At 40.7% G+C, this 27,596-nt stretch overlaps 2 protein-coding genes across 8 annotated transcripts in view; one reads left to right on the forward strand and one right to left on the reverse strand.

Annotated features, from left to right (window-relative positions):
- Window positions 1–20,399, reverse strand: part of mideas (mitotic deacetylase associated SANT domain protein) — a 110,462-nt gene extending 90,063 nt beyond the window's left edge. The window contains exon 1 of one of the 2 annotated variants that reach the window (XM_062968109.1): window positions 20,381–20,399. The gene's annotated coding sequence lies outside the window, so the exon portion shown is untranslated. Of the gene's footprint in view, window positions 1–12,876; window positions 13,022–20,380 lie in introns of those variants that run through there. The other variant, XM_008104032.3, reaches the window with a different exon arrangement.
- Window positions 20,400–26,431: 6,032 nt separating this feature from the next.
- ptgr2 (prostaglandin reductase 2) overlaps window positions 26,432–27,596 on the forward strand; it is a 39,032-nt gene continuing 37,867 nt past the window's right edge. The window contains exon 1 of one of the 6 annotated variants that reach the window (XM_062968124.1): window positions 26,432–26,583. The gene's annotated coding sequence lies outside the window, so the exon portion shown is untranslated. Of the gene's footprint in view, window positions 26,599–27,596 lie in introns of all 6 variants that reach the window. The other 5 variants (XR_010002042.1, XM_003214535.4, XM_008104056.3 and 2 more) reach the window with 5 other exon arrangements.

Here is a 27,596-nt window from a genome sequence, read left to right on the forward strand (position 1 = left end):
GTCATGTACGACTTTGGGGGTTGGTGCTCATCTCCATTTCTAAACCGAAGAGCTGGCGTTGTCCCTAGACACCTCCAAGGTCATGTGGCTGGCATGACTTCATGGAGTGCCGTTACCTTCCCGCAGATGCGGAACCTATTAATCTACTCACATTTGCATGTTTTCAAACTGCTAGACTGACAGAAGCTGGGGCTAATAGTGGGATCTCACTCCGCTCCTCAGATTCAAACCGCCAACCTTTCGGTCAGCAAGTTCAGCAGCTCAGCGGTTTAATCTGCTGCACCACCGGGGATAATCAAAATACACTGTCAAAAATTGAAGTACAGTATCTACCACAGTAATCTAATATGTTATGGCAACCGCTCCTCTTTTTTTACTTCTAAAACCTCTCTTTAGAAGCAAAATAATGAAAATAAAATAATGCCATAATTGGAAGTTAGAAAACTAAAAAACACGACCAAATGTCCTGCGCAGGTCTGGTTGCCACAGACATGCGCTCTCTTTTATAACTATATATAAGATACAAGCCTTCATTGGTCTGAACAATCTAACTCTGAGAGTGGAACAAGGGAGACATTAAGTTCTGTGCTTATAAACTATGGGAAATTTGCTTCACAGGCAAATCCATCATTTTGAAACTATCCAGATGCTAGGACCATTAATTCGTGTATATGCTCCTCTGCTGTTCAAATCCCAGAGTTTGCATACACATTAGAGGGCTACAGATCCAGATCCTGGATCATGTACTAAACCTGACAGTTTTAAAACCTACTGGCAGATTATAATACAGTAGTAGAATGGTGCAGATCTGCAGCTTTGTTTTCTGTGCACATCCAGGGAATTATTTAGCATGTATTCACACCTCTCTTTCCAAACCGCATGAATCTACACCCACATTACCTTCATCCAGATTCACACCACCTCCTCGGATAATTTTAAGTGAATTTTTCTTTCCCCTTTGTCTTCAGTGCAGAAAAGAAAACAGTAGCCAACTTGTATTTCTTTCCAAACTACATCTTACGCATACATGCAAATAATAAAGCCCTGAATCTTTAATAAGTGGGAGGGGAGAGGCTAAAAGCCTGAGCAGAGATATGACTACTTATCCTTGTAAACCCATACCTGGAAACTGATTTAAGTGAGAATAATCTGGAGGGACATTAGACAGAGGAAAAAGCTAATGGAGGAAAGGCAGCTGCAGAAGAGGACAAGGGTAATTTCCACAAGAGGCACTTTTCTTACATTTTAAGCCACTGCAAATGAAGTTGCCATTTTGCTAAACACTCTTTTGCAGTACTCTGAAGGAAAGGGAAGAGAAGTAAGCTAACACATTTATAACCAGTTTGGGGTTGTTTTGGGCAGCTGCAATAGTCCATAAATTGATGAGATTAAAATATTAATGGTTGGGGGCTTCAGGTCAAAAAGCAGAGCTTTGGGTCCATGTGCAAACTGCCATCCACACTTTCTCTACTCCTGGAAGAAACAAATAAAGCTTCTTTTGTGCTACGGCTGCTTGATGATAATGCTGTTGATTATGTTTTCACAGAGCAGGGCTTTGGGTGCATCTGCACTGTAAAATTAATTAAGTTTGAAACTATAACAGCTATGGTTCAATATATGGAATAATGGGAGTTGTAGTTTGGTGAGATACTACCACTCTTTGGCAGAGAAGGTTAAAGGCCCTGTGAGACTATAAGTCCCTTGAATTCATAGCATCGAGCCATGGCAGCTCTAGTGGTGTCAAACTGCATGAATTTTACAGTGTAAATGCAGCTTCAGCTAAGAGAATATCAGTTTTCATGCCTTGCTTCTTCTAGCCTAAGGCAACTTGCTATTCAGGATGCAGTACACAATTAGTAATCAAAATCACAAGGCTAAACCATCTGTGTTTCAACCCATACAATTTCTGCAAGCAGAAGAGTTACTATGGTACTGTTCTTTGGATTTTGGATTCCAAAGTACAGATAGACTGACTATCTTTTCCAGCTTTAGAGGCCCTAAAAAGCATATTCAATATATACATTAGCTTACCTTAAGAATAGGCACTTTAAAGGATATAATGGCACTCTGGCCCTTTATTTATTTGCCAGTGTAAATGGGTCAGCATGTGCTGAAGATGACAGGTATTTGGGTCACTGCCCTTAGCCTCAACTGCACCTGCTTGGTGATGCCCTCAAACACTGGCAATGCGTAGAGCAATTTCCAAATGCATTTCGAACAACACAGCGGACTGCTAAATACGGAGGAGGAAGAATGGAGGTCTTAAATTGGCTCTCCAAGGTACACTGAATGGAATAGCTAATATACGTGTTCCACCTTCAGGGCAGAACTGATTAATCTTTAGCCTGTTTTATCCTTTTCCTAGAATTATAGCAGGCACTGGTTAGTACTTGGTTAGTACTTGGATAGGAGACCGTCAATGACTGTCAATGAGTATCAGGTGTAGGCTACGTTTCAGAAGAAGGAACTGGCAAAAACAACCCCGAGTAATCTTTGCCTGAGAAAACCCTATGAAATTCATGGGCACATCATAAATTGACTGGTGATTTGAAGGCACATATACATACGAGGCTCTTGTAATTTTTCATAATATTGATATACTTTGAGGAGCTGTGAATGCCCACATTATCTATTCATTATTGTTCACACGTGCCTGTTTACAAAATAAGTTCAGAAATATATCTCCTACAGATACAGGGATCATACAGAATGCTAAATTTGTATAAATATTACCTATAGAACAAGATCTAATATTCACTACCTGAGCGTCATTAAGGTGGTGAATACTTTTGTGCCACTTTGTTAGCCAAGTGCTATCCAGTTCTATGCGTAGAGCGCCCCAATCAATTATTGTACTCAACTGGCAATGCATAGCTTTGCCTGTCTGAACTCCTTTCGAGATCCCACAGTGCTCTTCCTGTAATAACTGACGTACAACCCAAGTTGACCGAGTTGACCCAAGTTGATTTTAAACGGTGCTGCTACTTAAGAATGTAAAATTTTGCTTAATTGATGAGTCCACTCATTATTGCAGAAAAAATTCTAATGTTCTGTCTTAGTTGAGTAAATTACAATATTTTGATTATGTTGCACATTTTAGACCTTCATTGCTAAGAATCTATTTGAGAGAAACGTGTGGTGAAAAGCTTCAACAGCAGATCCCGGTCCTTAAACAGGATTTTATGAGGAGAGGTGCTCTTTAAAATATTAAAATCCCAGGCCACTTATGACTATAAATATCATCACTCGTACCATGAATTTAGGTAAAAGCATACTGGAAGCCAATGCAATTCTTTAATCAAGTGCTTTCATGTAGTTATTAGCTGCTATGCTTTACAAATCTTCATTTTATACTGAATGGTAATCTTTGAGGTAGCATCATGTTTGTTACTCAGCAGAAACTATATCTATCTATCTATCTATCTATCTATCTATCTATCTATCTATCCATCCATAATAAAAGTGAAAACCTGTATGTGTGTATGTGGCACAGGTATCTGCTCACACAGACAGCCTCCGGCCTCCGCAAACAGGCTATAGTTCTCAGTGCTAAGGAGCCAGCAAGTCACTCTTTTCCACTGACATTGCGGTTACAGCGAGCTCCATGAACATGTAGCCCAATCCCTGCCAATGTCCTTCCCAAACACTACGGCCCACCACCCAAGGAATGCTTTCATTTGGGGACAATCTCATCCTAGATTTTGCATTTTGCTCTACCACAGGCAGGCATCCCAGGATTCCCCATTGGTGTGAAATTTGCATGACCCCGCCTACTGCCCTTCCCTTTCAAATCTGTCTGCATAACAAACACACCAGAACTTACTGGAGGAGTTTGGGGGATTGACTCCACATGGTGGAAGTTGTAGTTCACCCTGCATCAAGACAGAGCACTCTGACTCCTACTGGAGAATGTAGAGGAGTTGTAGTTCACCTACACCCAGAACACACTATGAACCCAAACAATGATGGCTCTGGCCCAAACTTGCCATGCAGACCTGCTATGCCCAGATTTGAATACTGGTGGGTTTTGAGGGGAATTGGCCTGGACATTTGGGAGTAGTAGGTACTGGGATTTATAGTTCACCTGCAATGAATGAGCACTTCCAACCCCACCGATGATGGACCAGGACCAAACTTGGCTCACAGAGCCCCCATAACCAAAACAACATACTGGACAAGTTTGGGGAAAAGGGAGCTATAGTTCACCTGCATCCAGAGAAACAATGGACCGGTACCAAACTTTGCACAGAGAAGCCTCATGACCAACTCAACATACTGCAGGGGTTTGTGGGAATGGGCCTTGATTTTGGGAGTTGTAGTTCACATGCATCCAAAGAGCACTGAACCCAGCCAACGACGGATCTGGACCAAACTTGGCACACAGACTCAACATAGCCTGCTGTGGATACTGACAGATGTTTTGGGACAATTGCCTCTGGAATCTGGGAGTTGTAGCAGTTCACCCCCATCCAGAGAGCACTGCAGCCAGGCCATGACCAGCCAACGACAGATCTGGACCACACTTGGTACACAGACCCAAAATGGAAACTTTGAATGCTGGCAGGGTTTGGGGAGGATTGACCCACGATTCTGGGAATTGTAGTTCACCCACTCCAAACTGAAAATACCTAACAATCAAAGACAAATAATGCCTTTTTCAAATAACCCGGGCATCGCCGGGTTCCCAAGCTAATACTGAATAAAGGGAAAGCTTTTGTTACTCATTACATTGCCTCGAACAAAGCAATACTTTCTAAGCCTTCCATTTGCCCTGGAGGAATAAAACTGATCTATCATTCAGGGCTATTGTAAAAGTGATTCAAATAATGCATTGTTGAATATTCCAAATGTACCATATACATGATTAGTATTTTTAGTGATAGCACATACCTAACAAATGTGTCAGCCCTATTTGTGAAAGATGCCTTAAGGATGGACAGACACCAGCACCACAAATTCACTATGTATTAGATGTTTTAAAGCAATCCTGCGGTGGCAGGTGCTTTGTATGCCAAACTGGTTAATCTGGCAAGCAACATGCAATACAGAAAATACTACTTTCTACCATGCCACCACCATTACACACACAAGTGTTTTAAATAGTATGTCCTTAATTTATGGGTGCTCAATTTAGTGTCACATATTTACAAATTATGGTTAATCCTGATTATTATTAATTGACTAGAAAACACTTGGTCCAGCTTATATTAAAATTACTACACAATGGATGTTGGTGGAGATGGGGGGATTTTAGTCAGTTAGACAAAAGTTTAAGAGACAGGGACAAAGGTTTCAAAACAGAGGAACAGAACTGGTAGCTTAGTTGACATTGGTTGCTGTGAGTTTTTTGGGCTGTATGGCCATGTTCCAGTAGCATTCTCTCCTAACATTTCACCTGCATCTGTGGCTGGCATCTTCAGAGGTTCTATTGGCAAGGAAGCAAGTGGAGTGTATATATAATCCATGGAATGTCCAGGGTGGGAGAAAGGATCTTGGTCTGTTTAATGTTGCAATTTGCAAGCTTCAATAGCATTGAGTAGCTATGAATAGCATTGAGTAGCCATCATGTGCTTGTGGATTTCAGTGGCTTCTCTGGTTATTCTGACATAATGGTTGTCAGAGTGGTCTATAATTTCTGTGTTCTCAAATAATATTCTGTGTCCAGGTTGGTTCATCAAGTGCTCTGCTATAGCTGACTTCTCTGGTTGAATTAGTATGAAGTGCCTTTCATGTCCTTTAATTCATGTTTGGGCAGTGCATTTGGTGATCCCTATGTAGACTTGGTATACGGTAGACTCCTGCAGTGGTTAGAAGATCCCTCTTGTCCTTTGGTGAATGTAGCATTTGTTGAATTTTCTTAGTGGGTCTGTAGATTGTTTATAAATTGTGTTTCTTCCTTAGCTTCCCTATGCAGTTGGTGGTTCACTTGATGAACACATTTCCTCAAGCTGAATCTTTGTCTTTACTCGTTTCTCATTGTTAACTTCTGAGAAAAGAATCTACGTATTTTGTTATATGCAAGTTATGAAGTTGATTGTTTCCTCTTGCAGTTCCATATATATAACTATAAGACTTGGGAAAGGTTTCCTTTGGGAAAATGAGACCAAATGAGACCTGTGTTTTGTATGAAGGAACTAGACAAGATCCTGAGGTGTAAAGTTAAGATTGCCCTGACCTTTGCATTTTCCAGTTCCATTTATAGTTATGAAAGTTAAACAATGAAGAAAAGCTATAGGAAGAAAGTCATTTCATCTGAAATCAAGATCTGAAGAAGCGTTTTATAGATACCATGGACAGCTAAAAAGAGAAATAAATTGGTTATAGCACAAATCATGCCCGAATTCTCTCTAGAAGTCAAGATGATTAAACCGAGACTGTTGTACTTCAGCCATATAATAAGTAAAGACAATAATACAGGCAGTCCCCAAGTTACAAGTATCCGACTCGTAAGTAAAAAAGGGGGGTGAGACAACAAGAAGTAAAAGAAATCTGCACCTGTTCTGACTTATAAACAAATTCAATTTTCGTAACTTGAAGACTGCCTGCACTAAGTAAGGCAGAATGCATCAGGAAAAGAGGAAGACCACATCACAGATGGATAATCTAAATTAAGCAAGCTAAGGTGCTGAATCTGCAGGACTTGTTGATGGTAGCTTGACTTTGATGTCTCTTGTTCATTGCATCACAATAAATGAAACTTGATTTGACGGCACTTGGCAACATTAACGACATTAACAGTACTTCTGTCAGTGGAGCAAAGCAAGGGTGCATACGCTTCCTTAGCAGCCTGTTCTGTGCTCCTCAAATCTCCTCCAAAAGATTGGAAGACCCCGTGAATAAGATTTAAGAGAAGGGAGAGTGCAAGGGAGCTACAGTGGACACAATGCCATTGCAAGAGAGGAAGTAGTTTCTTACGAAACACTGGATTTCACTCAATGCCTCTGGCTGTTATCAAAAACTTCATGGTTATCCAAGAAAACACAGAATATTCACAAATTATGCCATTCTCATCGATTGGAAGGCACTGCATAGACTGCGGTCTGGTACCATGAGATGCAGAGCTAATCTTAGGAAATGGGGCTATAAAGTAAAGTCCACGACATGCAAATATGGAGAAGAGCAAACTACAGACCACTCACTACGATGCAACCTGAGCCCTGCCACATGCACAATGGAGGACCTCCTTACAGCAACACCAGAGGCACTCCAAGTAGCCAGCTTCTGGTCAAAGAAAATTTAGCATAATGCCAAGTTTTTAACTTTGTTTGTGGGTTTTTATACATTATATAAGGAGCCCCGGTGGCAAAGTGTGTTAAAGCACTGAGCTACTGAACTTGCAGACTGAAAGGTCCCAGGTTCAAATCCTGGGAGCGGAGTAAATGCCCGCTGTTAGCTCCAGCTTCTGCCAACCTAGCAGTTCGAAAACATGCAAATGTAAGTAGATCAATAGGTACCGCTCCGGCGGGAAGGTAACGGCGTTCCATGCAGTCATGCCGGCCACATGACCTTGGAGGTGTCTACGGACAACGCTGGCTCTTCAGCTTAGAAATGGAGATGAGCACCAACCCCCAGAGTCGGTCACAAATGGACTTAACGTCAGGGGAAACCTTTACCTTTACCTATACATTATAGATGTATTCTCAATTTGCTTCTGACATGATCAATAAATAACATCTATTGAGTGTTTTCTTATATTCAAGGACTGACTAATTTTTCACCAAGGAGGTATTCAGAAACCTTGTTGAAATCTGTTGAACTGTGGTGAGGAGTTTCTCCAAGAAAGATGGATTTGCATAGCAGTAAGTATCCCCTGCTTATATTTCATATCTTTCATGTAAAATCCAGTGTCTTCTACAACGAAAGGCAGTGCTGCCAATGCAAAAAATATTGTGTTCTGTGTGCTTCCCTAATAGAAATAAGACACTATGTAGGGAAGTATGGTGTACCCCAATTGAGCACTGCACTCCCTTAGAGAACAACTACCGGGTGAAGGGCCACATTGGCCACCAAGAGACCCTGAAAGTCTGCACCCTTTTTCCTACACCCACCTACCAATAAAAAAGTGAATAAACCATATTTTGTCCACAAATACTCTCTAGAACAGGGCTTCTTAAACCTTTTTGATTTGCGGCCCTTTTCCATCTGAGGTTTTTTTTTTTACATATATAGGATTGGTATAAAAACAAAACATTTACTGATAATAAATCAGCATTTGCAAGGCTTGCTAAACAGGCTGATTTTCCTTTTTGTGGAGTATAGCTGAAACATTTTCATCAGGTTCCACTGTAAATACTGCATGTTGTTCATAACAGATTGGTGTAAAATAGTGGTGTTCTGAAACCTTTTATTGTTGCCAAATTTTTATGACCCCAATAATGGGATAAAAGGGATCCCACTTGGGGTCAGGACCCAGAGTTTATGAAACAGTGCTGTAGCGGACATGGAACATTTTCTCTGTGTTTGCCCACTGATGTCACAGAGATATAATTTAGGGACTCTTATTATTTTTCCCAAATCTGCACTGGAGATGGCATTCTTATTTAATCAGACTTTTTAAAATTGACATCAGATTTTATAGTTGTTTTGTTGAATTTTTAATATGGTCTTTTAATGAATTTTATTGGCTTAAAAATTTCAAATTGTTTAATTCTTTTTATGTAACTTTATACCTTTTATTTCTTTTTGCACAGAGTTTAACCTAAACTGTATTAATAAGTTTTATGCTGTCTTGAGTTCCATTACTGTGAAAAATTGATAAAATCACCATTGTGTTGTCAAAGGCTTTCATGGCCAGAATCACTGGGTTGCTGTGAGTTTTCCGGGCTCACAAACTCTAAGGATGCCTGCCATAGATGTGGGCAAAATGTCAGGAGAGAATGCTTCTGGAACATGGCCATACAGCCCAGAAAACTCACAGCATCCCAAAATCACCATTCTTTTACATTTGTTTTAATAAGTAAAATCTTGATTTAATTTTTATAGTATTTAAGGTAAAGATAAAGGTTTCCCCTTCACATTAAGTCAAGTCATGTCCGACTCTGGGGAGTGGTGCTCATTTCCATTTCTAAGTCGAAGAGCCAGTGTTGTCCGTAGATGCCTTCAAGTTCATCTGACTGGCATGACTACATGGAATGCTCCTAGATTCCCCCCGAAGCGGTACCTACTGATCTACTGATATATGCATGTTTTCAAACTGTTTGGTTGACAGAATCTAGGGCTAACAACAGGAGTTACTACTAATAATTACCTGCCTTTATATTATAGTCTTCATTTTTTTGTGTACACAGGCAAACAAAAAGAAAGACAACAGAATAGACATGTTGATGTATTCACAATCCATCCTACCACCCACTCACTGTACAAGAGTTATGTTTCCCTCAAAAAGTTACAATAGGGAGGAAATGTTAATCTCTGCTACAGTATTGCTTTGTTTGATCAAGTACTTTGTTGTCAGAGATTCCCAAAATTTTACACTTTCTTTCAGAGATTTTATGTCCTTTGCATGAAGGCATCGGCTTTCATAGGCATGCAAGTTCCTTTCCCCATGATTTTCTTTCTCCATTCCTTTTTAGTAACTGCACTGCAACCTTAAATACACATTGTCCAATTAATACTGGGAAGAATCCAAGGAAGATCATACACTTTAGGTCAACAAAGAACTTGGCAGGTCCACATGCCCCTTTCAGTGTGTGTGTGTCTATGTCTAAAATATAGCCAAGGTTTTACCCAATCCATTCCATGCTCAGTGTGCACAGTTATCCTGCAGTGTAAAAAGATAGATATCATCTATGCTTGGATTTTGTGATTTTTCGATGATGCAAATCCATCTCAATGCAGCTCCTGCTCAAAGCCCAGATGGTGCTCTGGAACCAAATTTCCAATAATTGTAAAACATCTGATACTTACAGCTGCAAACACACACATACATACACCTATTCCATATTCCAGGTTTACCACTTGGTAGCTACTTTCACTAATCTATATAAGAAAAAATCAACTTTAACTACATTTCTGTTGCTCATTCTGTCTCAGATGATCTGTATGAATTTTCTTTCTCAAATACTGCACGAAATCTTCAGATTGCTTTAGGGAATAGCAACTCACAAGGTTCCATGACATTCAAAAGATTTTGGACAAAAAGGTCCAGGGGAATAAGCAAGTTGAACAGCTTGTTGTTCCTTGCTTTAATACTCCCTTTTTTGGTTTGCTTTTTTTTTTGCAAAGAGCATTGAACCTAATCCTAGCACAATTAACGCCCAGTTAAAACCAAGTTTTTCTTTATGCCAGTACACAAAACAAAAGATATAACTGGGAATATCATCATACAAAGGGATCCTGTAGCAGACAGCTATTCACGGACACAGTGTGCCCAGAAAGGTCTGTTCTCAGGCTTTTTCCTCCACACAGATGAGGAATTAAGATTACAAGTGTAAAAACACTGCAGAATTGCAGCAGTTTAACACTTACTATTATTACTTTGTCTAGTTGTGGCATCAGAGCTGACAGAGAAGTCTAAATACCTCACAAAACTACAAATCCCAGATTTCTATAATACTGAGCCTTGGTAGTTAACGTGGTGTCAAACTGCTGTAATTCTGCAGTCTACACCAGTAGTTCTCAACCTGTGGGTCCCCAGGTGTTTTGGCCTACAACTCCCAGAAATCCCAACCAGTTTACCAGCCATTAGGATTTCTGGGAGTTAAAGGCCAAAACATCTGGGGACCCACAGGTTGAGAACCAATTATCTACACTGTCAAAATAATGCAGTTTGATACCACTTTAATTACTATAGATCAATAGTATGGAATCCTAGGAGCTGTAGTTTTACAAAGTCTTTAGCCTTCTCTGCCAAAGAGTGCTGGTGCCTCACCAAATCACAAATCCCACAATTCCATAGCATTGAGCCATGGGTGTTAAAGTGGTATCAAAACACATTAATTCTACAATGTAGATGTACTCTAGGAAACTTTAAGCTATCTATTTCATTATCTCAGGCCTCATCTACACTGAGCACGTAATGCAGTTTGAAGCTAGCTTCAAACTGAGGCGATCAGACAACAAACCCGCATGAAAGTCGCATGAAAAAAGCCCTTAATGTGCACCAGAGCACATACACAACATATGGCATCTCATTAAAACCTTTCATTTATGATTTTAAAAAATATGATTTGTGAGATAATAACACACATTTCCAAGTTTTGGGTCATTTCTTGTGACATTTGTGCAACACACCTACACACTGCACCTGACGCACAGAAGTGTCATGACACACAGTTTGGAAAGCTCTGTGCTACAAGCTTCCTTTGCAAAAACCAAAAGCACCATGTGAGAACTCAGCGCAAGGAAGGAAAAAAAATGTCCCGTGGGCTTTGCAAGGCTTTAAAGCACCAATCTTTTGCACAGGCTTGTTAGAAAGCTTGCAAATCTTATGTAAGGTTGCAGGCGCCAGTGAGTGTTTTGGCCAGCTTTGTCGATCATGTGCCAAAGAAACCCCTCCTCTTTCGTTTCCTGCTACGAACTTGAGAAATATGCTCCACTGAACATCTGTCAGAAGCCCTGCAGAAAGCTTTTGTCCCACTAGGTTTTAACAAGAAAAAAAGCACTTCCCAGGCAGCTAGACACGAGGGGGGAAAGCAAGCCTATTTAAGTCCCAGAGGAGACGTCTGATCCCTTCAGACTGGAGATGATTTGTCTCAAGGCAGCGCCTTCTGTCTCCTTCCTGCAAACGTGTCCCATATTTGGAAGACCTACTTCAACACTCTCCATCCCCCACCCCCCTGCAATGGAAGCAGCCTTTTCCCATACTTGTGGGTGGAAAGAGCATAAACCAGGTCTGGGCAAACCTGGGCCCTGCAGGTGTTTTGGACTTCAACTCCCACCATTCCTAACAGCCTCAGGCCCCTTCCTTTCTCCCCTCAGCTGCCATATATTATATGGTCAGTGTATTAAATCCATATAATGCAAATAAATAAATAAATAAATAAGTGGCTGGGAGAGTGATACCTTTGCTTTCGGGTGACTACTGCACAGACTAAGGCTGGATCTTCGCTGTCATATATTATATTGTCAGTGTATTAAATCCATATAATGCAGTTATATGGCTGTGGAGATCTATCCTCAATGGGAAGATGAAATAAACAGCTTCCAGTCTCACTGAGGGTGCATCTACATTATGGAATGGATGCAGTTTGGCACTACTTGAACTGCTATGGCTCACTGCTATGGAATCTTGGGAGTTGTAGTTTGGTGAGGCCCCAGGACTATTTAGTAGGGAAGGCTAAAGATCTTGCAAAACTACAGCTCCCAGGAATCCATAACATATTGAACCATGGCAGTTCTAACGGTGTCAAACTGCATTCATTCTGCCTCATCACACCAGAGCAGGGATCCACTTTAAATCCGGTTTCTGCCTTCCGCAGAGTTCTGGGGTTTGTAGTTTGGTGAGGCCCAAGATCTGTCTGGCTGAGCTGTTTAAAGCCCCCTCCCTAAAGTGGATTTAAAGTGGATCCAAGCTCTAGTGTGATGAGGTCCCAAGTGTTGTCAAACTGCATTCATTCTGCAGTGTAGAGATGCACCCAGGCAAAACCGTTTGAGTGTCAGCCTTTCTTTATCTTCAATCCCCGGAGCGTTTAAAACGGAATAATAGTGCGAACACTTTGAAGAGTATGTGCAAAGCCTTTCGCCCCGAATGCCACTGACTGCAAAGCTCCTCTTCCTCCTTTTGAAAAGTTTTCACTTGTCTGTTTACATAAGCGCAGGCTCAGCTGCCATCTGCATGCAAGCTTGCTTCGCAACTTTTACCCCGGAGAGAAAAAGCAGGACATCTGTCCAAACCGGGAAGGCAATGACCCAGAATCCCCACCAAATCCCGCTCACCTTGTTCCGCTGCTCCAGAGCCGCCCCAGAAGCCAACTTCGAGCCCCTCCGTTGCCTCCTGCTCCTGCTGCTGGGGAGGCGTCACTTCCGAGAGCGGCCCCGGGGCAGAGGTTTGGGGGCCGGGCTCCCCGAGAGGCCCTCTCAAGCCCCGCCCCAATGCCCACCCCTCACCCGCCTTCTGCTTTGCCTGCATCTGCAATCCCATACCATGCAGACGGACCTGCATCCTATGGTCATCAGTGTATCATATGGTGGGTGTAGATCTGCATAATGCAGAGTGAACTGCATTGTATGAGTCTACTACACTGATCATATCCTGCAGTGTAAAGCCAGCTTTGGAAGGGGGCCTAGCAAAGGCTTCTTTCCAGAACCGATTCCCTCCCAAGGTGCATCTACACCAGGCATGGGAAAACTTTGGTCCTCCGGGTGTTTTGGACTTCAACTCCCACGATTCCTAACAGACTTTGACGTCCAAAACACCTGGAGGGCCAAATCTGCCCATGCCTTGTTGAAAATAGCAACCTTCTCAAGCCTCCACTAGCTATTTGTTATGTATATAATTCAGATTGCTTACTGTATTTAACCCACTGCTCCTGATAGCGCAGTGGGTTAAACCCTTGTGCCGGCAGGATTGCTGACTTGAAGGTTGGGTTGCTGACCTGAACCTTGCCAATTTGAATCTGAAGAGAGTGCAGATGAGCTCCCTCTGTCACAACTCCAGCTCCCCATGCGGAGACATGAGAGAAGCCTCCCACAAGGGTGGTAAAACATCTGGGCGTCCCCTGGACAATGTCCTTGCAGACAGCTAATTCTCTCACACCAGAAGAGCTTTGCAGTTTCTCAAGTCGCTCCTGACACACACACACACACACACACACAACTTTATTGTATATGTGTGTTTTCTTTAACTCTGATGTAGGCGGGCCTGCAGACTGTGTGATCAGAACTGGTCTTGTTCAGGACGCAGACTCAATTTTAGAACAGTATTCTTCAGACTTCAATGCAGGAACTGTATGCTTACAGACTTCAGTAGGAACACTATGCTTAGAGACTCCACTGGACTTTCAGATTAGACAGAGATTCTATTACACTCTCAGAATAGAGAGATGCTTTGAAATACGGACTATTGGTTCTAAGAAAGATATCCTGTGTTACCTACACAGAGAAACTACTTCAAATCTACTTGTAACGTCTGGATTGATAAGTAATTTACCTGTATGCTGAATACATGAAGTTTGTGAGTAAACCAACTATGTTACTTTTAAAGAAGTATGCTTATTTTTGCCTGTTGAGAGCATGATTTGAAGGCAAATATATTTTAATGGAGAGCAGATGTTTTGGGGCAATTAAAAGAACACTTCTGAAACTCTTCTATATATATTTATGTTTTTGCGCATTGGCATATCTCTGTTCCTAACAGATCAGAGACAATAGGTTGAGTGTAATAACTGAAGCCTAATTGCCTAGCATGAATGCCAATTCCCCAAAAGATTATGACTCTAACCAAGAGGTTATGGCATCATTTTTCAAAAGGTTATGACTTCTAACAAGGTCATGCCTTTCCAAAGATCATAAAATCTCCAAAAGGTAATGGAGATTTCAATTTTCCTTGCTGTAGATGCACTCATTGTCTCAAAGTGTCAGTTTATTAATTAAAAATAAATGGTCACCTACGGAGACGGAGGACACAGCTACACTGACCACTCAATGCAATTTGAGAACATGGTGTTTAAATGGCACATGCCACAAACACATGATTTAATAGGGGATACGCCAAAATAGAGCCCGTAATGCGTATCAGCATGCTTTATGCTGATACGCATTGCGAACAAGATAGAAATTCAACTTAGCCTACAAAACCAATGTAACTCAGAACAGGTGCCTGTTTTAATTGTAACTCCATCCAGATATGTGTGTGTGTGTGTGTGTGTGTGTGTGTGTGTGTGTATATATATATAAAAGCTAAAAGCTTTGGATAGCATAGGGAAGGTGTGCTGTTTGTTTTGCTGTCTGTACCCCTGTACAGAAGATTTCACCTCACTTTCTGTCCCTGTGATGATTGGTCAAGCTTCAGAGAGATACCTTTTCCTCATGATAAGTCTTCCAGGAATTAATTTCCCTTTAAGGGATAGATTTCTCTCACTTCTTGTTGTCTCACCCCTGTTCTTAACTATGAGTCATTTGCAAGTCGGATGTTTGTAACTCGGCACTGCCTGTAGTGCTTTATCTGCTTGGCCCCCTAGAAGTTATCTCTTTTTATTCTACATTTAGTGATGTAATTCACAGAAATGTAATACAGAAACTGTCATGGTTTGCTGAGACAATGTGCTGCGTGTGAGTGTGTGTTAACTGGAAAATGAAGTGTATGAAGCCGATTGGCTGAGTCTGCAAAGACCTGGGATTGATGTGATAGTGTTTCTGTTCTGCTGCTGCAGAACCAGTTTGGACAAGTTTTTCAGTGCTGGCTGGCTACTTCTAGAGAGCAGTGTGTACTCAGAGAGGCCTTGCTATTTTGAGGCCTGTTTTGCTGCTGAGACTGTGGACTGAGAAAGGACTATTTATGACTGTAGACTCCTGCAAGTGATCAGAAGGACCATTGTAAATACTACTGTTTTGATCTCTTGGAATCAGTAAAGTTCCTGTATTTTTTGTTCTGCAAACCTGAGTGGCATATTATTGTTCTGCGGGTGACTCTGGATCGCGGGCACATGTAAGATCTTCCATTCATCATCATCAAATCCATAACAGAAACAACATGAAGGCTGATATATACTGTTCTTGTTTTGCTTACTGCTTTTATTTTGCTTATTTCAAATACTGTGAGGACTAGAACATATTTGTTGCACACGTTCTTCCGAAGCCTTGCAACAAAAGCCATTTAATCTTTATCAGTGCCGATACTAAAATGTTTAAATATACCTCTGACTCACATTTACCTACACTTCGAAAGATTTGGGAGCAGAAGTAGTCACCTGTCAGCAAAAGGAACATTGTGTTGGCAGCTGACAGAGTGACACATTTTAACTCCATATGCAACAGAAATAATGTGTGCTGTTAGAAATCAACAGGGCTTTCAGGGCAATATTTTAAAAAGCTATGATGAACATATGCAGAGAATATGGTAATAATAATATATTAACACCAATGAGGGAAGATGACATGCATGTACATTTATGAAGTCTCCAGGCAGTGCTAACTACTTGCCTCTGCCTCCAGGAAGAGAGGCTCATAGATACTTGCATGATAGCAGGTCCACATGGAGAAATTTAAAAAAAACTATTTGTTGGTTTAAAAGGGGCAATAATATCAGCACAAGTTAGATCTGCTCCTCTGTTAGACTCTCTAGTTACACCAAAACTACCTCCAAAGATGTTCTCAATGCATGGTACAATTAATATAGGAATGAGTATTAATGTATTCTTGACTTAAATGGCTCCAACTTTAAAGATATAGACGAGGCAGACTCAAAAGGAAATAGCCCACTGCTTTGAAGACATATACTGACTTGCCCTCTTTCACCTACAGCAAGCGCCTTAGACTTTGCCTGCCCCTTACCCTCTGAGTTTATTTACGCTCTCTGATGCCACTTTACTGCCGTGGTTCAATGCAATGAGACTCCAGGATTTGTAGTTTAGCCAGGCATCAGTACGTTTTGGCAGAGAAGGCTAAAGAGTTTGACAGCTGTAATTCCCATTATTCCGTAACAGTTGAAGGACCAAACTGCATTCATTCTGCAGTGTAGATGCATCTTTTGTCTAACGATTAATGTACCTTTCATCCTTAAATTGAGGTTCGAGAATCATAGAATAATAGAGTTGGAAGACACCACACGGGTCATCTAGTCCAACCCCCTGCCATGCAGGAAAAGCACAATCAAAGTATCCCTGACAGATGGCCATCCAGCCTCTGTTTAAAAGCCAAAGGAGCTTCCACCACACTCGGAGGCAGAGAGTTCCATTGTTGAACAGCTTGTACAGTCAGGAAGTTCTTCCTAATGGTCAGGTGGAATCGCCTTTCCTATAATTTGAGCCCATTGCTCTGAGTCCTAGTTTCCAGGGCAGCAGAAAACAAACCTGCTCCCTCTTCCTTATGGCATCCTGTCATATATATATATATACACACACATATATACACACATACACACACATACATACATACGGCTATTATGTCTCCTCTCAACCTTCTCTTCTGCAAGCTAAACATCCCCAGCTTTTTAAGATGCTCCTCATAAGGCATGATCTCAAAACAGAGCAACTAAATTCACCTGTATTCTCACAATGCTGGCCAATAACCTCCTCTGAATAATGCCACTACAGATAGCCCGCTGCCTTGATAACCTCACTTTCAGTAGTTTATCAAAGTAAGGCAAGTGACTGTTTGTGATAGCCCACAAACAGTAAGGTGGAGGGCAGGAGGCAATCCATATAGTCCTGGATATATAATTTGCTGTGCCATCTCATTCACTGCTTAATTAAAAAGGTTTTCAATACTTAATAAGAATGCTGACATAAATATTCTGAACCTGCATTCTCTATAAGCTAGTCTACAATCTAATCCCTTCAGGTGTTGTGGAGCTCCCAGCATTTGTCACCTATGTCTAGCTAGGGTTGCTTCATATTGCAGACCAACTACATCTGCAATATACTGGCTTAATGTACAATGCATTGCTTTAGGCAGAGCATTGAACTGATAGAACGTGAGATTGTCTAAAAGATGTCACAGAAGGCTAATTAGCATACGCTAGCAATAAGCACTGACACAGAGGCTACCTATATGAATGCATCTGTAAATCATCTGTTGAGTTATTCATTTCATAGGGTTTTCTTAGGCAAGAAATGCTCAAAGCTGGTTTTGACATTTCCTTCCTTTAAATATAGTCCTGGTATTGATTGGTGGTATCCCATCCACCTACTAGCCAAGGCTGACCTTGCTTAGCTTCCAAGAGCTGTCAGATCTGTTGCCTGGAAGGAAATCCAACAGAGAATCCAAATGTTTTACAAATAAAGATCAAAATGGAACCTAATTTTTTTTTGTTGGGGTTGTTAGATATAGAAAAAGAAAAAAAATAAGGAAATATTATTCAATTACATGGTTAACAGTGGCAAGGATAACTTATGCTAAACAGTGGCGAGACAAAGATGTACCGGATATGGACCAGTGGATTGTGAAGATTATGGACATTATGAATATGTACAAGCTTACCTACTTGATATCAACTAACTAGGGAAAACCAAGAAAACAAACGGACTGGCAACTGTTCAAAAATTATTTTAAAAATGAAAAAAATACAAATACTAATCTGAGGGAGAAATTAAGAATAGGAGGAAAATACCTGCCCCCATGTATTAGGGAAAAAGAAAAGGGACGCTTGAAGAAATAATACAAAACTTATCAGGATTTTGTGAAAGTTTCTTTCACACTTAATACCATACAGTAGATGGAAGTCAACATGTACATCTTTAGTAGTATGTGTATGTACAGTAGAGTCTCACTTATCCAACACTCGCTTATCCAACGTTCTGGATTATCCAACGCATTTTTGTAGTCAATGTTTTCAATACATTGTGATATTTTGGTGCTAAATTCGTAAATACAGTAATTACTACATAGCATTACTGTGTATTGAACTACTTTTTCTGTCAAATTTGTTGTATAACATGATGTTTTGGAGCTTAATTTGTAAAATCATAACCTAATTTGATGTTTATTAAGCTTTTCCTTAATCCCTCCTTATTATCCAACATATTTGCTTATCCAATGTTCTGCCAGCCCATTTATGTTGGATAAGTGAGACTCTACTGTATATATATTAAAGGTAAGGTAAAGGCTTTCCCCTGACATTAAATCCAGTCATGTCTGACTCTGGGGGTTGGTGCTCATCTCAATTTCTAAGCCAAAGAGCCAGCATTGTCCATAGACACTTCCTAGGTCACGTGGCCAGCATGACTGCATGGAGCGCCATTACCTTCCCACCAGAGCGGTACCTATTGATCTACTCACATTTGCATGTTTTCGAACTGCTAGGTTGGCAGAAGCTGGAGCTAACAGTGGGTGCTCACTCCGCTCCCTGGATTCGAACCTGCCACCTTTTGGTCCACAAGTTCAGAAGCTCAGCACTTTAACATGCTATGCCACCGGGGGCTCCATGTGTATATTATTATTATTATTATTATTGTTGTTGTTATTATTATTATTATTTTATTTCTTATTTTCTAAATTTCTCTTTTTTTCTGGATTTTGTTTTATCCCCTTTTGCTATTTTTATCACCAACCCCTTTTGATCTACCTATTGATCTACTCACATTTGCATGTTTTCAAACTGTGAGGTTGGCAGAAGCTGGAGCTAACAGTGGGCGCTCACTCCGCTCCCTGGATTTAAACCTGTGACCTTTCGGTCTGCAAGTTCAGCAGGGGGAAATGTAATATATATATATATATATATATATATGGGGTATCCTCCTATCATAGAGCAGGATTCAGGCATGTAATCCGAGCAACTGCGGTTTGAACACAAAACTTTTGGGACTCAATTTCAATTTATTCGTCTTTGCCATGTCTATTACTGTGATTCCCGACTTCCCTCTTCCTGTATTTGTTTTCCTGCACTCAACATTAATACAGTAGAGTCTCACTTATCCAACATAAACGGGCCGGTAGAACGTTGGATAAGAGAATATGTTAGATAATAAGGAGAAATTAAGGAGAAGCCTGTTAAACATCAAATTAGGTTATGATTTTACAAATTAAGCTCCAAAACATCATGTTATACAACAAATTTGACAGAAAAAGTAGTTCAATACACAGTAATGCTATGTAGTAATTACTGTATTTACGAATTTAGCACCAAAATATCACGATGTATTGAAAACATTGACTACAAAAATGCGTTGGATAATCCAGAACGTTGGATAAGTGAATGTTGGATAAGTGAGACTCTACTGTATTGTTATGATGTTTATTTAGCACACATGTGAGTTAGGCATCAAAAATAAATGAGAGCACATGCGCAGCAACTGCAACTCACACATTATTGCAAGATTAAATGTGCATTGGCACCTGGAACAGGAATGCAATTAACGACAAGGAATTAAGTCTAAAGCAATGCGACACATTGGTTAACAGCAGAGTACAAATCTTAAAAATGTCTGACCAGAAGTGAGAGAGAACATTATAAATATTAGTAGTAATGTGGAATCAGAACCTTCATCTGTCTGAAGAACTGTAGAGAACATAGGGTGCATCTACACTGCAGAAGTAATGCAGTTCCAGACCCTTTTCATGGCCATGGCTTAATGTTATGGCATAATGGGAATTGCAGTTTTACAAGCCTTCTCCTTTGCCAAACTCCAAATTCCAGCATTGCATAGCATACATGACAGTTAAAGTGGTAGCGAACTGCATGAATTCTACTGTGACAATACGCCCATAACCACAATACTGTTATCCCTACTGTAACATTTATATTTGTATCATTAAGTGACAAATTGAGTACTCTGTTACTTACCACAAAGTATTTCATAGCATGGATGTTTGTGGGGCTCCCTTCCTTTCAATTCTTTCCAATTCCTCCCCTCTAAACTCATATTTTAGTTCCCCCCCCCCTTTTCTCAATGCTGCAACAGCTGTTGTTGCCATGCTCTCCATTCTGTTGCTATGATTTGCAGGGTTTGTGTATTTGCCAGGCTATGATTCTGCCATATGAACAGTAATGATGTTCATTCTACAAGTACCCCTCCCACGGATAATATATTTCATTTTCCAAATAAACAGGATCAGTTTTGAGAGGGTTACTTTAAAAACACAGATTATTCTGTTGTAGAAGTAACCAAGCATACACAAGGAAAAATGGCTTATTATGCTATAGTGTTACATCATGTAACCTTATAGCTAAATGAGGAAATTGTACCTTTCTGCAGCATTGAGAATGAAAGCACAATGCAGTTTTATAACACTTTAGCTGTTAACACCTGTTTGAGACAGGCATAGGTAATGCTGAGAATCCAATATCCTAAAGGCACCAGATCCTGTAGAAGCTAAGCAGGGTCAGCCTGGTTAGCACTTAGGTGGGACACCATCAAGAATATTAGGTGCTATGGGATATTTATTTATTTATCTCTTAAAGGAGACTCAAAATGGCTAACTAAGTTAAAAAAATAAAAATGTACAATTTTAAAACCTAAAATATATTACACTCATTAAATTTGGCAAAATCACTTAAGAGTATTAATGGGGTGAGAAAATCCTATGAAATTCATGGGTGGCTCTAAGTCAACAGATGACTTTAATGCATATTATTATTATTATTATTATTATTATTATTATTATTATTATTTCAACCCAACTTTTTTTCTCCACAAAGGAGACTCAAAGCAGCATGCATATATATATATATATATATATATATATATATATATATATATATATATATATATAAAAAAGATCAGTGGTTCTCAACCTCTGGGTCCCCAGGTATTTTGGCCTACAACTTCCAGAAATCCCTACCAGTTTACCAGCTGTTAGGATTTCTGGGAGTTGAAGGCCAAAACATCTGGGGACACACAGGTTGAGAACCACTGCTCTAGATGTAGATGAACTACAACTCCTATAAATCAAGGTCAGTTCCCCCCAAACCTGGCCATGGGGCTTCTGTGTACCAAATGTGGTCCAGGCTCGATGTCGGTGGGGGTCACAGTACTGTGTTTTGATGCAGGGTGAACTACAAGTTCTATCCTGTTGAGACAGTCCCCCAACCCCCTCCCATCTCTTCAGTTGCTAATCAATTCCTTTGTTTGCTGTGTGCCATAGGAAAGGATAGGAAAGGGTTAAAGGAGAGGTGGGGTCATGCAAATTATGCAAATTCACACCAATGGAGAGAGAAAGTAACCCTGGGATGTGGCTTGCTGTAACCTGCAATGTCCTTGGTGGGAGAGCTTTTGGTGGCTATAGCCACCAAACTATAGCCTGTTTGTGGAGGTGGATACCTCCGCCACATAAACATATACACATTTTTCACTTTTATTATGTGTATAGAAGATAGATTTATTATTATTTTATTTACAGTATTTATATTCCGCCCTTCTCACCCCGAAGGGGACTCAGGGCAGATCACAATATACATATAGGGCAAACATTCAATGCCCATATACATATAGAACCGAGACAGAGACAGACGCAGAGGCAATTTAACCTCCTGAGGGAATGTTTGATTCTGGCCACAGGGGGGAGCAGCTGCTTCATCATCCACTGTGACGGCACTTCCTCATTCCAACATTGTAAATTAGTTAAATTTGCCTCCCCACTTTATAAGTGGTATGTTATTTCCTACTTGATAGATGCAACTATCTTTCGGGTTGCTAGGTCAGCAACGAGCAGGGGCTATTTTTTATTTTTTAATTGACAGGTGCTCACCCCACCACGGGCTGGCCTCAAACTCATGACCTCATGGTCAGAGTGATTTATTGCAGCAGGCTGCTCACCAGCCTGCGCCACAGGCTGGCCCCTGTGTATAGACAGATAGATAAATTACAGCATTGTTGTGGTACTTACCTTTTAAAAAACTAAAATTGTAAATTTAATTGTTTACAAGTGTAAAAGAACTGATCTGTATGAAACTGTGCTGCTGAAAGGTCAGCACTGCACCCATCTGAGGTCTGTTCCCAGGGCAGCTGTCCATTTGGCCTAATGATGGCACCCATCCCATTTGAAAAACATATCTTGATGGGATCTATACTTCATATGTACACCTCTATTGTATGGGAGCCCTAAAACATGCTGAGCCAAAACAATTGTGAAATGTTTCTTGGGTCAGTGATGGCAACAATGTGCCCCAGATAGAATGGAATGAAGTGTCTTCGACTTTGATTAATGGAAGAGTGGATAAGGACAAGTCAGATATTAGTGGTGATACATTGACTGAGTATGTGAACTATTTTAAGACACATATTTTGACTATGATCATTTAACAAATGGATTAATAAAAACAGAGAACCAGAGTGTTAGGCTGATCTGAGCACCAGGCAATGAGGTGGGAGAACAGGGTTCAAATCCATGCTTTGGCACGGCAACCCACTGGTGGCCTTCGGCACGTCACATTCACTAAGCCTCAGATAAACGAAATGGCTTAAAGAGCAAAGGAGTGTGGCTACAAAGGGAGAAAATGTGGGCATTGCTTCCAAATACTGTAATAATTCGGCCCTCAGTTAAATTTCTCTTCCATCCCCAAGTATCTAGCATTGTTGGAAGCGAGACACTGTAAATCTTTCACATTTAGAACATTTGCTGTATTTACACTTCCTTGGCAACTTTACCAGCCTCTTCTGTTGTGGATGCCTAAACGGTGTTTCTAAATGCACAACTTGAATCTTAAATTACTCAAATGCTAAGAATGTGGAGATTGAAGGATAAATTATCATAATGAGGGTGGAATTCATATTTGGGAGGGGCAGTGTCTTAATTTTGACGCCCCCACATCCAAGATGCTTTAGTCTTAGAAATTCTGATGCATAGGGCATCAATGGCTGACTAATGCAGTTGAAAAGATGCCTAAAAATCCCAAAGGCATCAGATCCTGTCTGATCTTGTAAGCCAAGCTGAGTGAGCCTTGGTTGGTATATGGATGGGAGACTGACAACAAATATGCACTGGAAAATTAATGCAGTTTGACTTCACTTTAACTGCCATAGCTCAATGCTATGGAATTTTTATTGGACCACTGTATTGGATTATGACCTGTTAGGATCATAATGTATTGGGTAGCAGAGTTTCAGGAGTGTTCCTTTAGTTTATTGGGTAGTCGACAATCACAGGGCACGTAAATATTTTGTTTCTATTTGATGCTCTCAGCAAAGATTCAAATAGATTTCTTTAAAATAACATTTGTTTTACTCACAACTTCATGTATTTAAATATACAGATTCTCAGGTTAAGCTTTAAAACATTTCAGTTTGTATCTTTAACTTATAGTTTTTAATAGTCTCTTGAAAACTATCTTGCTCTGTATAGCTCTTTTTTATAATAGTCTACTTCCAACTATCTACTATGGGGCCCCTGGTGGCACAGTGTGTTAAAGCGCTGAGCTGCTGAACCTGCGGACCAAAAGGTCCCAGGTTCAAATCCCAGGAGTGGAATGAGCGCCCGCTGTTAGCCCCAGCTCCTGCCAACCTAGCAGTTCGAAAACATGCAAATGTGAGTAGATCAATAGGTACCACTAAGGCGGGAAGGTAATGGCGCTCCATGCAGTCATGCCGGCCACATGACCTTAGAGGTGTCTACAGACAACGCCGGCTCTTCGGCTTAGAAATGGAGATGAGCACCAACCCCCAGAGTCGGACTTAACGTCAGGGGAAACCTTTACCTTTTTTTTACCTCCAAGAAACTCAAACCTCAACTGAGTTCTAACTTCTGACACTGGCTTCTGTCCTCCAACAGACTCAAGCCTCAACTGTCATTCCTCAACTGTCATCCTTTTAAACTGCATTCTAAACAGTTACTGAGCCAGTCACATGGTCTGCAGCCCCTCCCACTGCCTAAGAAAACTGTAAGCCAGAGAAAACATACAATTCAGGGAAGAAATGACACATTATAAACAGACAAAACATTGGATAGAGGAGGCTTGAGAAGGTTGCTATCTCCAACAATTGTGAGAATGTTAGTTTTTCCAAGATCATTAGCCTTCTCTGCCAAAGAGTGCTGGCACCTCACAAAACTATAAAATCCAAGATTCCATAGCAGTGAGCCATGACAGTTAAAGTGGTGTCAATCTGAATTAATTCCACAGTGTAGAAATCTGCCCTTAAGAAAACCCTGTGAAATGAATGAGGTCACTTAAAGTCAATAGGCAATTTGAAGGAACACACACACACACTATCTGATCACACACTTATCTATGTTAACCTCTTGACTTCTCATAGTGTCTTTCTCTCTAAACATTAACCATTGAAGGAACCTCTCATAAAACAATATATACTACAAATACAAGCCTGCAATTAAGAACTGCCTCATGGATTCAAATGAACTGATCACTTTGTGGGTTGCTGTGGGTTTTCCAAGCTGTATGACCATGTTCCAGAAGCATTCTCTCCTGACATTTCACCCACATCTATGGCAGGCATCCTCAGAGGTTGTGAGGTCTGTTGGAAACTAGGCAAGTGGGGTTTATATATCTGTGGAAAGTCCAGGTTGGGAGAAAAAACTCTTGTCTGTTTGAGGCAAGTGTGAATGTTGCAATTGGCCACTTTGATTAGCATTTAATGGCCTTGCAGATTCAAAGCCTGGCTGCTTCTTGCCTGAGGGAATCCTTTGTTGGACGATGTTAGCTGACCCTGATTGTTTACTGTCTGGAATTCCCCTGTTTTGAGTGTTGTTCTTTATTTACTGTCCTCATGTTAGGGTTTTTTTAAAATACTGGTAGCCAGATGTTAATTTTCATGGTTTCCTCCTTTCTGTTGAAATTGTCCACACGCTTGTGTATTTCAATGGCTTCTAAAACAGACAAGAGTTCTTTTCTCCCAACCTGGACTTTCTACATATAAACCCCACTTGGCTAGTTTCCAACAGACCCCACAGCCTCTGAGGATGCCCGTCATAGATATGGGCAAAACATCAGGAGAGAATGCTTCTGGAACATGGCCATACAGCCCAGAAAACTCACACCAATCCAGTGATTCCAGCCATGAAAACCTTCATCAATACATTAATCACTTTGTCTTGGTGCGTGCATTTTTGCCGCAGCTGCTATCTTTGCACTGTTTGATGACAATACTACAAGATAACAAGCAAATCCAGATTTGGCAATGTTTGTCATGTGCAGTTTTAAGAAAACCCTGTAAGATTTATGGGATCTCCTTGAAGGCACATCCAGTGGACCCTTGGTATCTGCAAGGGTTTGCTTCCAGGTCTCGCACAGAGACCAACGTATGTAGATGTTCAAGTCCTGTTATAAATAATACAACCGAATAACAACGAAAAATCTTGATATTTTGGTTTGTAGGCCTGTTCCTGGCGTTATTTGGGTGCTGATTCAGAAAAAAGCATTGGACAGACCTCATCACCTGTCGTTTCTTAGATATGGTTATCATAGTTTTCTATGAGCGAGTGGATGGTGACTGCTAGATGGCATATATTCTGTATCTCCCAAACTTTACTAGGGCCAATAGGAGGAAATTGGTGCCATTTTTGGAATCAGCAGGTCAAATATACCCAGAAACAGGACCAACATTTGAGGCACCAAAATAAATGTGTTGGTTAATCCAACAGGATAATAAAGTATCCCTTATTATACCAAATGGCAAAGTCAAGGTTTGTTCTTTTGGATTTTTAAAATCAAACTGCGGATGGTGGAATCCGTGGATGCAGAATCCATGGATAGGAAGACCAAATACATAGAAGGCACTCCATGCATTGGTAAATCCTTCTGTTCACGCTTCTGAGGTTAAAGAGGGGGAGGAGGAGACAGGACTTCCAGAGCAAAATGTCAGAATGTCAAACCCAAAGCAATGCAAGCAATGCAATCCACGCCCTTTTACTTGAGAGGAAGCTTTTTGAAACGCAGCAGCTTTCAATTCCCAGGAGACATTCCCTCCGTTACCCTTTTAAGTGGATGCTTGCATTACCCTTTTAAGAGGCAGGAGGAAGAGCATATTGTATTGTGGGGTCCTCCTGAGAAAGGTTCCTTCTCCAGGACTCTTTTACGGCCAAAGACACGTCGCAGTAAGTACTATCGAGGTAATTGTGCGTCTAAACCTTGCAAAGTTGAAACTTTGCAACCCCAAACTGCTAACCCCACCTCTCCTCCCCCAGAAGTAGGGCTCCTGCCTCTTTAACAACAGCTGCGAGTGGCAAGGAATGCATTGAAGTGAGTGATGGGTGGAAAGTCAGCAATTAAAACTTTTTTCTTGGCACGGTGGATGCAGCAATGGGAGTTATAGTTTGGCGACGTACCAAATTTCCTTGGCAAGAAGCCTAAATGGCGTCAATTGCATTATAAGTTTAGATCAGGCATGGGCAAACTTCGGCCCTCCAAGTGTTTTGGACTTCAGGAAACAGCTGACAACAGGGTCATAGATAAACATTACTAAAGAAGACTTGAAGGTTGTCATTTCCAACAGGAGTTGAAGTCCAAAACACCTGGAGGGCCGAAGTTTGCCCATTCCTGGTGTAGATCAACCCCAAGAATCTTGTTGAAAACAAGTCATATCCTATTGACTCCAGAATAACTCTTGTTGTAATTACATTAGGTGTTTTAGTCTGCTCTGCAAAATAGTGCTGTTGCCTCACCAAACTACATCAACCAGAATTCCATAGGATTGAGTCATGGCAGTCAGAGTAGTGTAAACTGCATTAATTTTGCAATGTAGATCCCCCATAACCTTCTTGCATGCAACCATTAAACCTACAAGCTATCTATAGGAGTGCTGCTCCCATCAGGTCTCATTGCTGTCTTCTGCTGGCTACATTGATAAAATCAACAGTCCAAGGACATATGAAACCAGGAGCCCTTCTACACTACCATATAATCCAGAATATCAAGGCAGATAATCAACATTATCAGCTTTGAACTGGATTATCTGAATCTACACTGCCATATAATCCAATTCAAAGCAGATAATATAAATTTTATACAGCTGTATATAAGGAGCTCAGAAGCCAGGGCGTAGATGAAATTAAACAAAGTCTAGCTTTTTTTTTTGTGTCAGTAGCGACTTGAGCAAGTCACTTCTGGT

This window comes from Anolis carolinensis, chromosome 1 (assembly GCF_035594765.1).
Source record: "Anolis carolinensis isolate JA03-04 chromosome 1, rAnoCar3.1.pri, whole genome shotgun sequence".
Classification (NCBI taxonomy): domain Eukaryota; kingdom Metazoa; phylum Chordata; class Lepidosauria; order Squamata; family Dactyloidae; genus Anolis; species Anolis carolinensis.